At 44.8% G+C, this 8563-nt stretch overlaps 2 protein-coding genes across 5 annotated transcripts in view; one reads left to right on the forward strand and one right to left on the reverse strand.

Moving 5' to 3' along the window:
- LOC102681243 (synapsin) overlaps positions 1-8563 on the reverse strand; it is a 42809-nt gene that overhangs the window by 4548 nt on the left and 29698 nt on the right. The gene's annotated exons all lie outside the window — the stretch shown is intronic.
- The window catches only part of LOC102681026 (metalloproteinase inhibitor 3), a 32291-nt gene continuing 25684 nt past the window's right edge, over positions 1957-8563 (forward strand). For 2 of the 3 annotated variants that reach the window (XM_031510783.1, XM_031510782.1), the window contains exon 1: positions 2000-2580. The gene's annotated coding sequence lies outside the window, so the exon portion shown is untranslated. Of the gene's footprint in view, positions 2581-8563 lie in introns of all 3 variants that reach the window. The other variant, XM_006616368.2, reaches the window with a different exon arrangement.

An 8563-nucleotide genomic window follows, 5' to 3' on the forward strand; every position in this document is an offset into this window, starting at 1 on the left:
ATCGTACCCACGTGTTTATCCCGGCACGTGGGTGTCGCAAAAGTGGCTTTCTGAGCACCGCTGGACGCGTGTCCGTTCCACCGTGGCACGAACACCAACGACGGGGATCAGCGGCGAGGGACACGGAGATAAATCATTTATCGTGCTCGAGGGGACTTTGGAGGACTCCGAGGGGGCAGGCCAGACGTACGCAGGGGTGTCACCTTCGATTTTGTTCGTCGTACTTGAACGCACTAAAAATATAATACGGCCTGCTGCGCTCATGGAACGGAATCTTTACATCCATGGCTTGAAACAATTTTTTTCACGATAACACGAGTTACTTTTTCGTAAGAGTTTTTATTGTGGCGAGATGTCGGTCGATAATCAAGAAAGTATCGAAAGTGAACTCTGCACGATTAGCTGATCTCGAAGCTAAGATTTTTCATGAGGCATTTTTATCGATGTTTATTGTTGATGGAGGATCAACAATATGGATGGTAAAATCGAGTGGATTGATACGTCTAATAACACAATTTCACCGCGAATCGATAAATTTATTAAATGTTTGAGAAATTCAGAAACCAGATACCGATATTCGATTCGATTTGTATTCGATCCTCGAACCGGAGCCTGATTTACAAGTACTCCGATACTCGGGTAACGAGCACGTCCACTTCTAATCGCTCCAGGGTATATATATATATCTCGACACAGAGTTCCGCGGCGAGTTTTTCGAAACGCGGAGAAAAATAATCCGCGTGTTGAGATTGAATCGCGTATACGCGTATACACGCGTAATAAGTATATAATTAATTCCTGTGTAACAACGGTATCGAAACGGTGAAGATAAGGAGCGCACGAGCTATCGAATTTACGCGGATCAGCGTGGGGTATAACGGGGGCCGTACAAACATTATCGAGCATATTTTATCAGTCCCTGTTTATCGAGAGCGCTGTGTACGCCAACGGCTCCTCGAATAAAACGCTAATACGATCGAACGATCTGTCCCCGGGGCGTTTCCAAAGACAAAATATGTTTGCCGCAATCTTCCCGGTTCGTTGTTTCGTGAAAGGGGCGAACTATAAAAAGGGCCGCGGGGCATATTAAATGATAGTAATCGTGGATCAAACGGTGATGAGCGGAACCCCCGCGAGCACGTTTCGGCGAATCCCGGATAGGATGGATCGCGGTGCACTCGTGAGGGAGAAGGAGGGCAAACGGCCAAGAAAAATGTAGATCGACGATGCTCGAAACACGAGGGGGAGAGGGGGAGAAAGAGAAACGGAGAGAGGGAGGGTAGACGAAGCGTACACCGGTAAAACGGTGCGAGAGAGAGAGAGAGAGAGAGAGAGAGAGAGAGAGAGATGGAGAGAGAGATGGAGAGAGAGATGGAGGACTGTGGGTGGCCGGCAGGAGACGCAAAGCGAGCAAAGGTATACACCGATAAAGTGGGGGATGAGGAAAGTTGGAAGGGAGAAAACTCGAGTGGTGGGGGTTGGGAGGATCGTACGGACAGAGACGGGATGAACGATAATGAAAATGCGGGACGGAGATATAGCGTAAGACGTGAAACGAGATGGAAGAAGAGAGAGAGAGAGAGAGAGAGTGTACGGTGGAGAGCAAGGACACGAGGAAAGCTGGGATGTAACGTGAAAATAAGAGAGAGAGAGAGAGAGAAAGAGAGAGGAAAGGGATAAACGAAAGAAATAAGAGGAAAGAGTGGGAATAGGTATGAAAAAAGATCATTGAGCTCTCTCGAAAGAGAGAAAAAGAGCGTAACACGCTTGAAGCGGGCAAAGTATCGTGGAACAGACAGAGAGAGAGCGAGAGGGAGGAGGGGGGATCGATACAGTGGGATGGAGAGAGAAAGGTAAAAGTCAGAAATGGGGACGGAGACGGAGGACAGGTATGATTGAGCGCGAGCGAGGAGGATAGAGGGGCGGGAGAAAAAGGGAGAGAGAGAGAGAGAGAGTGAGAAAGGGAGAAAGAGGGACGATCGAAAGGAAGGGAGACAGACACAGCAGCGAGATCGACGTAAGAACGTAGGAAGGAACGAGAGGCTCCCGTGTCGTTCGCGCTTGCATTGCTTTTCGAAGCTCGCGCGCGAACGGTCCGCTCTGTCGCGCGCGTACATACGTGCGCGCCGATCGATAAACACACGTGAAAATAATTCCAGTCCAGTCTCTCCTCCAGTCCTCCACACGGATCCTCCGATTGATCGCGCGACATTCGGCCCCGACACTCGCACAAGTCGAGAGGAGGGGAGTCGCGTTGTTATCGCGGGGGGGGAAAGGAAAAAAGCACACGAGAGAGATTCATCGCGCGCGTTACGTTTCGCCGGTACGAAATTCGTTTCCGCGGCGCGGTGCACGCGACTCGAATCAAATCGCGCGGAGCACGGCGGCGCTTGGATCGACGAGAAGGTCCCGGGATCCCGTGGAGATCTCTATCGTCCCTATCGTCCTGCCAAGAATTATTCGAAGAATAATTGCACCCGTTTGAGGTCAAGGAGAGTAACGGAGAGAAAGGTAGAGTGTGGAAGTAAAGTGCGCGAGGAAAGAAGCGGAAGGATCTGCCACGAGGGGTCACGAGGAAAGGTATACCGCGTGTACGATTTTTCACGTTACACTTGAGAGCGTTCTCGTGTTTCTCTTCTTCTTTCTTCTCGTATTCTTTTTTTTCTTTCTTTCTTTCTTTCTTTTAACGTTACGCTTTTCGAATCCTTCTTTTTCGTACTCGGACTTCTTGTTCTCCCTCGCGCTTTTTCCCATTGTTCCCGATCGAAGGTGTATATAATGGTATATATAGCGTGCTTTTCGAATGCAACAAGTGCAAGGAAGTGTTAGAGTTAGACGGTTAAAATCGACTCATTCGTTTCATTAGAAATCGAAGAAGCGTGGTTTTCGTTGTGCAATAAGGTGAATAAAATTTCGTTTCAAGATCGATGGATTCGTTGATGTTAATCGTACATCGATAACATCATTTTCGCGAGTCTCTGAGTGCACTTTGAATGTATTCGCCTGGAAGTTAATATTTGCCGCTTTATTGAACTAGCAATCAAAACGATGACATCATACCGGCTCGCGAGCCAAAATAAACTTCGCTAATCGTGCAACGAGGAAACGCAGAGTCGCGCCTCATCGTGCGCGTACATGCATACATACGTACATACGTACGTACATACGCACTCCGGATTCTAATCAAGTACATAACGATCGATTCAACCGACTGTTTCCAAACATTTGTGCCCGACTTTCACGTGTTCCGCGCTCCGGCAACAATTTTAGATTTTACGTTTCAACCGAGAAACGTGGAAGTTAAACGCGATCGTTTCGGGATATTGTTGTCGAACGGTTGTGCGCCGCATGTGCATGTAAATAAAACGATAAATCTAAATAGGACGGGAGAGTGAACAACACAGCGTTGGCGCGTTACTTGCTCGAGACTTGCTCGCAAATATCGTACGGAAATGAAAGACGGATGAAGACGGTTACGTTAATTCCATCTCTCGTAGAAACGTTTTTTTATCGCGTGCTTCTCGGATGCGAGTGCGGATAAGAAAAAGAAAAAAAAAAAGAATTATATCTGTCCATTTCCTTTGCTTACACGCGAACGAAATGCTCGCCCTTTTATTCACCTTATATTTTATCATCGTTATGTTGTTTAAACGACACGAGCTCGCCGATATGAATAATTCATGATACTAATTAGTCGAGGACCAACCGATCGTCGTTCCTCTTTGCTCTTTGCGATTTTGCCGATCCAGATAACCGCGAATGGTTTCCGCGATGATAGAAAGATGTGAGAAAGTCGTTTTATCGAGCAAACGAGGATTAATTGGCAAAGAATCGTCGTGAATCGAGAATTTTTCGAAAGAGTTTTCCCGTGAAAAGATCTTCCCGTAGTACACGATCGCGTTGAACACGTGAGAAAAGAAAGAGCGTATATTTTCGTGTTTCATGAGATAACAAGATAGTAAAAAAATTTTGTTTTTTTTATCTTGGATATTTTCAGCGTGAAATTTACTTAACGTATTAAGTAATTCGAAAAATTTCTTAAATTATGTTAATGAAATGCTAATGCTGTCGGATTTCTATTGGCAATTGGCTGTCAACGAGGTGGTAGAAAATCAAATTAGAAAATGTGATACTCGGGATTTCGAATAGTATGCATACATTTCAATCCATTAAGTTTTGTTATTCCCAACCCGCGTGCGAAGGTATATAAAAAAAAAAGAAGAAAAAAAAGAAAAGGGAATTTCATATTCATGGCTAGAACCTGGCCATTTCGTGAGAGCATATTTTAAATCAAATTCACCTCTTTTCATCGATTCGATGCAGAAGATTCGATGCGTGCGCGCGTGTGGTCTTTCTATTTATCATTTTCAATACACGAGGTTTATTAAGCAATAATAAATTCAAATTGGGTATCGAAAACTCCGAAACGATTTGGATCAATATTCAAAATTTGACCACGCCACCATTAATCAGTCGTACTAAAATATGAATTTTGTATCTTTCTTGTTGGTTATCGTCGAGCAAAAAAAAGGAAGAGGAGATTGCAAAATGGAAGAGTTTGATATTCGATTGGCGAAACCGATTGTCCGTATAATTAAATTCAGTACGCTGCCGAGGAATCGATTTTCGATGAATCGTACGACAGAAAATACGAGAACATGAACTCTGACTCTGGTGTACGAGCCCCTCTGGTATCGAGGAATGTGAGTACCTGCAGGCATCGAATTAACGATTGATCCTCTCGCGTTTGTATAACGGAGTTATATACTACCCTGTACAAAATCGAACGTGTACCTTTTTCCCGCGTTTCGTCTAAAAATCTACAAATAAATAAATAAATAAATAAATAAATAATCGATCATAATCGATCGAAAAATATAATAAAATACACGAACGTTAGATCATGTATATATCATAGACGACCGCGCAACGATCGGGAAGAATTGAATTATCGATAAATCAGAAGTGAAACACGTCGAAGAAATATTTAAAGTTATCTCTTTACATATATTTTTAAATAAACATTTCACTCTGAGCTCGCGCAAAGTACATTTCATCACGGAAATAACGAGCCGAGGATGGCTCCATCGAACCTTTTCATTTAGACCGAATCGATTTACCCGAAGCACAAACACGAAACGTATTATCCCATCACGCGTTATAAATCCTTTCCGGCCTCCCCACGTCGTCGCCGCCGCCTCATCGTATCCCGATACGCCGATTAAGAAAGATTGTGCGCGCAATAGGAGGAAGAGATATAATCCCTCGGTTTCGTCTCGTAAAGGAACATAATGCCCGGGTCATATCGGCCCATACGATATTACGTTTATTACGCGTTACACCTATACGCGGAGAGGACCTAGTGGCGCCAACCAGCCGGTCTCCACTTATGTATATCTAACTATATACGTATGCCACTCTTGTGTGCATACGCACCGGCGCATACTCGAAGCCCGCGTATTCGCATGGTTGCCCGTCCGTCCACGTTGCCCACCTTTGCTCTACACGCGTTTTATTTCCATTCGAGGAATACCAGGCCCCGGTAGACCCGGTAAGACCTGGTATTATAACCTCGTCCACCAACAGATTAGAGCAGCGAATCGAATATTTATAGCAGCCCGTTCTCATGATCGTACGCGCGCCATGTGTCCAACCACGTATGTATATATATATATATACATATACATGTACGTGGATAGGAGAAGAGAATCCAGGAGTGTACAGTGTTGCGTTTCGATAACGCCACAGGAGCTCCATTCTGAATCCATTCTTCTTCGTCTCTTCCTGATCTTCTTTTTCCTTTTCTTTCTTCCTCCCCCCTTCCTCGTTCTCGGCGAGATAGCGTAATCTGGAAATCTGGACGATAAATCGTGAACTATTTTCGAGATCAAACGTAACACGGGGTACGGAATGTACGTCTCGAAGTTATTGGCAATTTTCTCGTTATTTATGCCCTGTATGACGCTGCTTTATGCCTGTCCCGCGTTCCTGATTACAGTGTACAGTGAGAGAGGCGTTTCTTTTTGTCCGGTCACCGCGCCTTTCGTGTAATATTTATACACGCGCGCGATTGTGGATTAACCACCGCGGCACATCCGTTCGTTATTTTCAGTTGCGGTATTATTTCACGACCCCGTTCTAACCGGGGCCCGGTGCATTTTCGACTTAGCGAATAACCGAGCTGTGCCGGTGATTAACGACGTTCCTACATCGTTGGCCATTATCCAATGCGCGCCGCTGGCGCCAGTCATAAATTGATAGTTTCTATGGAATTCTCGCGGCACCACCCTCCCTGGAAATTAATATTTACCCTCCCTCCCTTTTTTATCGAATCGAACCACGATTTCTCGATTCCGTTCCGTTTCATTTTCTCGTTTCGTTTCACCCGATCCGGAGATCGATTGAAATCGACAGTCCGTGCGAAAACAGTTGGCCCCAATTGCTCCCGTTCTCTCGTGAGACAAGGAGACACGCGGATCGTTGTTCGCGCTAACGAGCGACAACCGACGAGGCGGGCTCGAAACGAGACCGCAAACTTGGTCTTCTTTCCACCCGGAAACGGTCGCCACGGTGCCACGAAGTTTCTCACGAAGTAATTATTGCGCTCCCGGTTCAAGAACCTTCGACAGTTCTCGCTAAGGCCGGGGATTAATGGTAACGAAGTTGCCCGATGAACTCGAACGTAGGTCAGTTAATAAAACGAGTTATTACACCCCCGCCGTAACTTCCGTTTTAAAGCTTTGCCTTTCCCATCGCCATTGGCCGATCACCACGGTCGATGATATATCGTTTACGATGCACGATAAATTTCCATTCGATTCGGAATTATATCCTTTTATATGATTTATCGAGGTATCGTGTAACGCACGCACAAGTATATTTCTTTTTTATTTGGAATAATTTTTATTTTATTTACGCGTTGTTTAACGATGACTTGACGTGAAAAATTTTGCACGGTGAATATTTCGAAGAATGTGTCTATTCTTAAATTTCGAATGTTTACTTGGATACAATGTTATCTTGGTTCCCTCTTCCACGGAGAGGGTACAGATATACTTATTGGACGACCTAGGTGCATTAAACGTTTCTCGGTAAAACGTCTCGGAAATACCTGCATAATAAGAGGTCGCAAATCTTATTTATCGCGTGTTAAAGGACGGGGCGTGCGCGATAAACGAAATGGGACACGAATTATTCGACTATTCGAAAGTGGCTTATGGGGAGCATCTCTCGGGTCGCGATGGCCTTGCCTAAAACTCGGTAGCTTACGAAACAGCACGTGGCTGAGCGGCATCGTCGGGGTGTGGTCTCTGCGGTTTCTCCTGTTACATCATCGCGAATATATGGTCAGTCTAGTCATGCACTTTCTGGCATGCCTATTTCGTTTATTCCTCTTCTTTTTCTTCTCCTTCTTTTTCTTCTTCTTCTTCTTCTTCTTCGTCTTCCTCTTCTTCATCATCTTCATCTTCGCGAGTCCCCGCACGCGCTCAGGATTTATCCACGACCGTGCATGTTACGTGGCGCACATAATCGAGTGCACGAGCTTTAATTAACGCCACGCGATTATTCCTTGGCACGAAGAACCGATTGCATTACGCACGACCAATGCATTAAGCCGTGATAATGGACGACCACTGCAACACTTGCACGTGCTGCCTTCATTTCTCTCAGATATATTCGATTCCGAACCTGCACGTAACCTCCCTTTTCCTCGAACGTAAATTTGACGAACGCGAACCGATTGAGTTGTTGGCGAACGTTTCTATTTCGATGCTGCTGATCGCAATCGTTAAATCGGTGTGAAATTAAATCGATCAGATTTTTTTCTTTAAATCTGCCATCGTCGAAGAAATCGCATTACAATTAAAATTGTGATTTTTAAAAGATCGAAACGAGTTTCTTACGTTTTCTCACGATTCTCTTTAAAAAAAAAAAGAAATAAAGAAAGAAAAGAAATACGTTACAAGGATGTTCACGAACATTTTTCTAATAAATCCAAATTTTCTAGCGATCAAATATTCCATCCTCGTATAAAATTCACGTATCACGCATGAATTCGGCATGAATGCGAAATCGCGCGCGGTTTTCTTTGCCAAGCTGTGAGGCCTTCAAAGAAGAAATTGTTTATTCAACATTCCTCGGTACTGAGTAATCGGGTGACAAAGTGGTTTACTCGATGGTAAAACCAATTCCTCCCTTGCTAAATTTTTCCATTTCGATTCCTCGCTTGTGTGCACGCGCGCGATTCCTCCTCCCCTCCTGCGTTCAACAGACTTCTGTTTCGCATTCAGGAAAGATCGGTGGACGCGAAAAAGGAATCGAAATTTTTTTATCCCGAATGCCGGACAATGTCTTTGAAGTGTCGGTGGATCATTGTCGACGAGTCAGCCTTGGCACCGATTGCCGGTCGTAAGTTAACGTTCGACAACTTGGTGTCTATAGTTATGCGGTGTAAAACCTTCGCCTGTATACAAGGAGCAGTCGTTTTAAAATTTCACTCGCGTATCGCAACCGGGATACACCCGGTCGGCTTCTTTTTTTCAATCTCTCTCTCTCTCTCTCT

Source organism: Apis dorsata, unplaced genomic scaffold (genome assembly GCF_000469605.1).
Source record: "Apis dorsata unplaced genomic scaffold, Apis dorsata 1.3 scaffold_262, whole genome shotgun sequence".
NCBI lineage: Eukaryota > Metazoa > Arthropoda > Insecta > Hymenoptera > Apidae > Apis > Apis dorsata.